The sequence below is a fragment of the Bos mutus genome, chromosome 19 (genome assembly GCF_027580195.1).
Source record: "Bos mutus isolate GX-2022 chromosome 19, NWIPB_WYAK_1.1, whole genome shotgun sequence".
Taxonomy (NCBI): domain Eukaryota; kingdom Metazoa; phylum Chordata; class Mammalia; order Artiodactyla; family Bovidae; genus Bos; species Bos mutus.
The window spans coordinates 9,083,238-9,090,729 of record NC_091635.1 but is presented as its reverse complement, the minus strand read 5'-3'; the positions used below and the strand labels follow the sequence as shown (position 1 = coordinate 9,090,729).

Sequence of the window (7,492 nt, the reverse complement as noted above, 5' to 3'; positions counted from 1 at the left end):
GGCCAGAGGTGCTGGGCGGGGAGGCTTGGCCAGTCTGTGACCCAGACCCTCTTTCCCCTTCCTGCTGCTTCTCTGCTTCCTGGTGACCTCATCCTTCCACCTGCCTGGCACTGCCACACGCTCAGAAACGTCCACATCCCCCCACTGTGCGGGGCCAGTTGCTTCGGGGTGGTACCTGCCCATGGAGACGGTCACTGGCCAGTTTCCAGCCTCTTGGGTGAGTTCCTCAGTAAGTGTCCCTCCTGGGTAAGACCAAGGCAGAAGGGTTCTGAGGGTGGGGGAGGCTGGGCAGGCTCAGTGGGGCTGGGGTGTCCCTGGGGAGAAGATTCCCGATTCAGGGCCAAGGCTGCATCAGAGACCCACTTGGACTCTGTGTAGCTGTGTCTAGGCCCTTCCTGCAAATCCCTTGCCAGCAGCCCTGGGGGAAGGGTTCTACCTGATAACTCAGTGAGGGTCTGGGGGCTTTTTGTGGAAGTCCGTTCTCCCCCAGGCCCCTGCCCCTGGGATCTCAGCTCTGTGCTATGTGGAAGGGCGCTGCCTCGGGGTGCCCCTCAGCCCCCTGGCCCAGAGTGGGGGTAATGGGGTGTTAGAGGAAACTTTTCTTTTTCCTGGACTGTGAGGAATCCTGCGAGATCCAGGATCGGGGGCATAGAGTTCCAAGTGTGGCAATCTGTAAGCAATCTGAAAACAACAACAACACTGGCAAAAGTGGCCTGCTTTTTGTCTTATCTTGTTTTGTTTTGCTTGGTTTCCCTGTGCAGCACGCTTACTTCCCTGCCCAGGGATCGAACCTGTGGCCCCTGCAGTGTGAGCTCAGAGTCTTAACCTCTGGACCACCGGGGAAGCCTGCTCTGCTTTTTATTAACATCATGAGCCTGTGAGTCCCAAAAATGTCCCTGAAAAACTTTTTGTGGGTCTAAAGTTCTAAACAATGGCTGTTACTGTTGGGTTTTTAATAATATATCTGTAAGCTTCGAATCAGCACTTTTTTATTACTTAACTTTGATAAACATCCCATTCTTTGTGGGAGTACATTGGGAAAAGCCTAGCGGTGTTGTTGGTTCCCACTGCTCATGTTCATTTGGGGAGTAAGTTCATGGGGGTTTGGGGGTCACTGGCGATCACTTTGGGGCAGTTTGTGTGTCCCACCCCAATGGAATTGCATTTTCCTGCTTTTAAACAGAAGATTAGAAATAAACAATGACAGCACAGGGATTGCAAGGATGAAGAACAGAGCTTGACTTCCTTCAGCTCATTGTGTGACTCCACGTCAGAGCTTAAAATTTAAAACAGGGAAGCAGTGTGAACTGCCACAAGACGTATTTATTGACGAGTGCCGATTTTCGTTCATACACGAACTGTTTTACTGAATTTGCATCATCTTTTTAAGATGAGCATTTCTTCTTCTTTCAAAGTGATTTCTTAAAATCACACATCAAAAAAATGAATGGCCTGGGGCATGCTCAGAGCCGGGGGGCCTGAAGAAATGGCTCGTCTCTTTACAACACACCCAACAGGAACTTGGGTTCTTTGTGAAGACGGGTGCAAAACTTGTGCGGCCTTGCTATGAACAAATTCCCGACACATGTCCCCCTGCCCCTACGCAAGGCTGCTGGGCAGGGCCAGTGGGACGTGGCTCAGTATTGGAAGAAAAGCTACCAGGTTTAGCGGGGGAGCTTTCCACCTAGAGCCTGCCAGGTCTATGTGTGGGTGGGCCATGAGTGGTCTTAGAAAGGCTGTAAACCTCTCTTTTCAAGGAGAAAGAAAAAAAAAAAAAAAGGTTCCAACTATATGCCTTTCTGGAAAAGGCAGAACTATGGAGACAATGAAAAGATCAATGGTTGTCAGGAGTATGCAGAGAGATGAATACACGGAGTGTCGAAGTTTCTTTGAGGGTGAAAATACTTTGAATGACATTATAATGATGGATATATGTCATTATACTTTTGTCCAAGCCCATAGAATGTGCAAGACTACTCATTTACTTAAAGTGAACCCTAAGATGAACCGGGGACCATGGTAATTATAATGTGTCAATGCAGTTCATCTTTGGCTAAAAAAACAAAAGGTACCAGTCTATTGATAAAGGCTGTGCATGTGAGGGGAGGAGGTATATGGGGAATTTCTATACCTTCCTGTCAATTTTGTTGTAAATCCAAGACTACTTAAAAAAAGTTCTCAAAGAAAAGAATTTAACACTCAGGGTAGAAAAAAAAAAAAAAAAAAAAGAATGGCTGTTACACATTTTATTACAGTGTTATTTCCTAAGGCTGCTGGAACAAATGGCCACAAATTTGGGGGCTTACTGGTGGTGCAGTGGCAATCTGCCTGCCAATGGAGGAGACGCAGGTTCAATACCTGATTGGGAAGATCCCCTGGAGAAGGAAATGACAACCCACTCCAGTATTCTTGCCTGGGAAATCCCATGGACTGAGGAGCCCGCTGGGCTACAGTCTGTGGGGTTGCAACAGGTGGGACATGACTTCATGACTGAACAAACACATCACACAGATCTAGTTATTTCTGGAGGCCAGAAGTCTGAAATGGGTGTTACCTGGCCAAAACCAAGGTGTTGGCAGAGCTGTGCTCCCTCCAGAGGCTTTTGGGGAGAATCCCATGCCTTTTCCAGCTGCTAGAGGTTGCCTCCTTTCCTTGGCTTGTGGCTCCTTTCTTGTCTTCAAAGGACTTCACTCTCACCTCTGTTTTTGTCCTTACGTAGCTTTCTCCTCTACTCCCAAGTCTCCCTCTGCCATGTTCTTTTTTTCTTAAATAACATTTTTAACATATCACTGTAAGTAAGTGCTTAGTCACTCAATCGTGTCCGACTCTTGCAACCCCATGGACTGTAGCCTGCCAGGTTTCTCTGTTTTGGATTTTTCAGGCAAGATTACTGGAGTGGTTGCCATTTCCTTCTCCAGGGGATCTTCCCAACCCAGGGATTGAACTCGTGTCTCCTGTGTCTCCTGCACTGCAGGCGAATTCTTTACCTGCTGAACCACTGGGGAAGCTATAAATTAAATATCACTATATTTATTTATTTATTGCCTGCCCTGCACAGCATGCGGGATCTTAGTTCCCCAACCAGGGATAGAACCTGTGCCCTCTGCAGTGGAAGCATGGCATCTTAACCACTGGACCTCCAGGGGAGTCCCTGGCTCACTTTTTAAGGACATATGTGATTACTTTTAGAGCCCACCTGGATAATTCAGGTGAATTGCCCCATCCCCAAAATCTTTAACCATGTGTTGCAAAGTCTTTTTTGCTGTAAAAAGTAACAGTTTCTAGAGATTAGGATGTTTGTGTGTGGGGGGTATTATTCAGCCTTCTACAATTATCTCCAATAAATTTGTTGTATAGAGCAGGGGTTAAAAATCACCCAGTCTGGATGTGAAATGAGGCCTTAGGGCTGAGGCCTGGCACTGCAGAAAAGGCTGGAGCACAGGTTCTGACTCAGGGGAGGGGAGTTGCATTTTGATGCAAGTCAAGGATGTGTGTGTGTGTGTGTGTGTGTGCACGTTTATATATGGGTCCACGAGTCTGATTGAGTGGGATGTGGAGGATGGGTGTGCAGCTGTTTGCAGGGCTATAACAGCTGGCCTGGCTCCAGGGTCAGGGCCACTGAAGCTCAGCTCTGGGAGGACCTTCTCGTTCTCATGATTATCACCTGACATGCGTACACAGTATAGACCTGCTCTTCCATAAGTTATTGAGGGCCTACTACGTGCTGGCACTCTTCTGACACTGGAGATTCAGCAGTGAACACACGGACAAGCCCTGCACTTGTGGAGTTTATATCACACGCATATGTGTTTGCTTATTATCTGTCTCGTCCTTGAGGGCAGGCACTTCTCCTGTGAATTAGCCACACCCCCAAGTGGCAGTTCCAAGGTTGGTACCCTCGTAGCTCAGTCGGTAAAGAATCTACCTGCAATGCAGAAGACCCAGGTTCAATTCCTGGGTCAGGAAGATCCCTTGAAGCAGGAAACAGCAACCCACCCCAGTATTCTTGCCTGGAGAACACCATGGACAGAGGAGCCTGGCAGTCCATGGGGTCGAAAGAGTCGGACACGACTTCACAACTAAACCACCACCACACGTGGCAGGCCACAGTGGCCACCTATTGGATGAGTTAATGTCCCGTTGGGACCATCTCTGAGAGGTAAGAGTTTGGAATCACAGTTCTCCAAGTAAAAATGTCCCAATAAATGACATAAACGGAGTTCCTTCTTTCCACATTATTTATAGTGGCAATGATATTGTTTTTCTTTTACTGTTTCCTCAAGGTCTTGGAATTCAGTGTCTATGGTGGGTCCAAGTTGGATTTCTGAACAACTAAATATGGAAAGCTTAAAGCTGAGCCTGTGATGGTCATTCATTGTTTTTGTGAACATATAATACTGCTGCTGCGTCGCTTCAGTCGTGTCCGACTCTGTGCGACCCCAGAGACGGCAGCCCACCAGGCTCCCCTGTCCCTGGGATTCTCCAGGCAAGAACACTGGAGTGGGTTGCCATTTCCTTCTCCAATGCATGGAAGTGAAAAGTGAAAGTGAAGTCGCTCAGTCGTGTCCGACTCTTAGTGACCTCATGGACTGCAGCCTACCAGGATCCTCCATCCATGGGATTTTCCAGGCAAGAGAACTGGAGTGGGTTGCCGTTGCCTTCTCCACAAACATATAATAGGTACCACGAAATCCAGCCAGGCTGAAAACATGGTCTTAGAAAAGTAATTTACCCCCAATTGCTGGTTCAAAAACACCTTCTACTTGGTCTTCAAACAGCACTGCTTTCGAATGCTCTCCTTTCCCTAAACAAAGCTTGTTTCTCTAGTACCCTTGGGTCCCCACCCAGTCCTGCTATCGACCTGGATGGAGAGACAAGGGAAACAGATGGGCAGATGCTCGTCATTAAAGGAGACGGGCAGCTCCATTTTCAGGCAGATGTCAGTCTCCAGGCAAATTCAACCTGGTGCTTCAGATTAGTTTGGGGGATCTTTCTGATTCTCTTTTGGCCCTGCAGAAAGGGCTCCGGGCTTCATATTTTGCCTCTGCTTTCCGGATTCAGTTCAGAATCTCACACCCAAAGCATCGTGCCCCTTTAGTGATGCAAGTGATCTAGGCACTCAGACTAGGGTACCAGCTGCCCAGGGCTGGGGTGTGAAGAAGGCAAGTCCCAGATGGAACATCCGAGTCACCAAAAGACAAGCCCAAGACAAGAGACGGGTGAAAGGCAATCATGTTAAATAACACGTACCCGTGAAATGGACATAAATTCAGGCTGAGGTTCCATCCTGGGGTTCTGATGACATGAACCACAAGAACAAAGCTAAGGGAGATTTTTAAATGTCATCACCAGGCTCCTCTCTGGAATTACAGCTGTGTTATTTATTATGTACCGTCAGAAACATATACAATAATTCCTTACGTTTCCTGTTGCTGGAGTACTTTCAGCTCGGCTATCCTGCAGGGTTCCACACCATGTCACCATGTCAATTTGAGTCCTTTGTAGAAGGACTGCCAGAAGCGGAAAGAGGATTTTTTTTTTTTTTTAAATAGATGTTATCTAGGATCATCCCAGACCAGGAAGAAAGTGGCAAGAAGGCTGAAGTCCAGGGAGCAGAGTGACGCCAGTCTCAGCTGCTAAGGACCACGACTGGGGGGAGACATGCGTGTCTACAAGTGGCATGATGGGAATGTGCTTGCTTTGTCTTTGTTGTTCACTTGCAAAGCCCATGTCCAACTCCTTGCAACCCCATGGACTGCAGCACGCCAGGCTTCCCTGTCCATCACATCTCTGGGAGTTTGCTCAAACTCATGTCCATTGAGTTGGTGATGCCATCCAACCATCTCACCCTGTCACCCCCTTTTCTTCCTGCCCTCAGTCTTTCCCAGCATCAGGGTCTTTTCCAGTGAGTCAGCCCTTTGCATCAGGTGGCCAAAGTATTGGAGCTTCAGCTGCAGCCTCAGTCCTTCCAATGAATATTCAGGTTTGTTTTCTTTCAGGATTGACTGGTTTGATCTCCTTGCAGTCCAAGGGATTTTCAGGAGTCTTCTCCAACACCACAGCTCGAAAGCATCAATTCTTCGGCGCTCAGCCTTCATGATCTAAAAAAAAAAAGTTCAATTGAGTGTGGCCAGTTGACTGAGGCCACAGCTGCCTCCTGAGCTCAGCGTCCCTGAGTCTCCAGCTGTGTCCTTGGGAGAGAAGGATGAGTATACAGCTCGCTGGCTAGCCTTGGCAGCCCCAGCCCGATTGTATTTCACTGTTATGCCCACCGAGCTTCCTTCTGCTTTCGGAATGGGGAAATTCAGACATCAATCTGGGCTTTCCAAGAAGTTTTGGTTCCTCGTTTTTAGCCGGAGAGGAGGCATGCTGACAGATTCTGCTCACGTGACCCATGGGCTTTCTAGCAAGGCGGCAGATCCAAGGTTGCAGGGCTGAACAGGGTGCCTTCTGCTTCTTCCAGACCATCCTCTTTTTCTTTCAAATTTGACCTTTTAAACAAGGCTTTGCCACTTGGTCATGATCAGGCAGTCCTTAGAAGGAAACCCCATTAAACATGTTAGACAGTGTGCCAAAGACAATGGCCATGCAAACTCAACTCTGCAAAAAAAAAATATTCTGTTTAATTGATTTTCTAAAAAAAAAAAAAATCTATTATGTTTCTATGGGCCTGTCTATTGATTTGCAGCCCCACAGAAGTAATGAAGAAGCTTTGTGATCAATAAGGCCAAAGTGTATCTTACCCTGAATCAGTTCTGCCCGCCCGCCAGGGATTCAACCAGCAGGCTTCCCCAGACGGCGAGTGTAGTGTGAACATCTCCTCCACCACGGCTGAGATTTATTTCTATTGGCATAAACATAACAAATGAAACCCTGATGACTTTTCTTGCTCAGAAAGCCAAGAATATATCACATCAGTCATCAGGAAACACACAAGAACACAATTTGCAAAAAGGAAAACAGTGCATTTAAAATAAACTAGTGCATTAACTCCTCCCCTGTCCTTAATTAGGATAATATTTTACACCTTAGCTCTCAGCTGATTTTCTTTCTTTTCTCCTCTCTACCCCCTCCTTCCCCAGTCCTGCTTCAGACTGGTTTCACAAGTCTTGGAAGGTTTTTCTGCCTTCACGGTGAATACCAAGTACAGGTAACGGCAATTGTGCAGGCTGATAATCCTGTGTAGAGCTAACACTGCTATCTTATCCTCTAAAAAAATAATAATGTTGAACGAGATAAGGCCCTTGCAATAAGGCACGAAAGGAAGCTGCAGAACCACTGCAGACACGGTCAGGCAGCATTGGCTACGGAAAGGCGAGCTCCCTGAACCTGATAAGTCATCTTGGCTGCTGTTAATTTCAGAATTTGTCATTTGCATTTTGCCCTTTAACTGGAGGACACCGCCTGAGGCTGATTCTGATCAGATGCTATGCAAACTCATCCTGCTGCTTTGAGCTGATTTAGGAACAAGCTTTCTTCAGGACTAACCCCT

The 7,492-nt window shown here is 47.3% G+C and overlaps 1 non-coding gene across 1 annotated transcript; it reads left to right on the top strand.

Moving 5' to 3' along the window:
* The first annotated feature begins 1,454 nt into the window (after positions 1-1,454).
* LOC138984030 (small nucleolar RNA SNORA11) lies at positions 1,455-1,587 on the top strand. The gene has a single exon (XR_011461390.1). It is a non-coding gene; the product is annotated as a small nucleolar RNA SNORA11 (small nucleolar RNA).
* Positions 1,588-7,492: the final 5,905 nt, after the last annotated feature.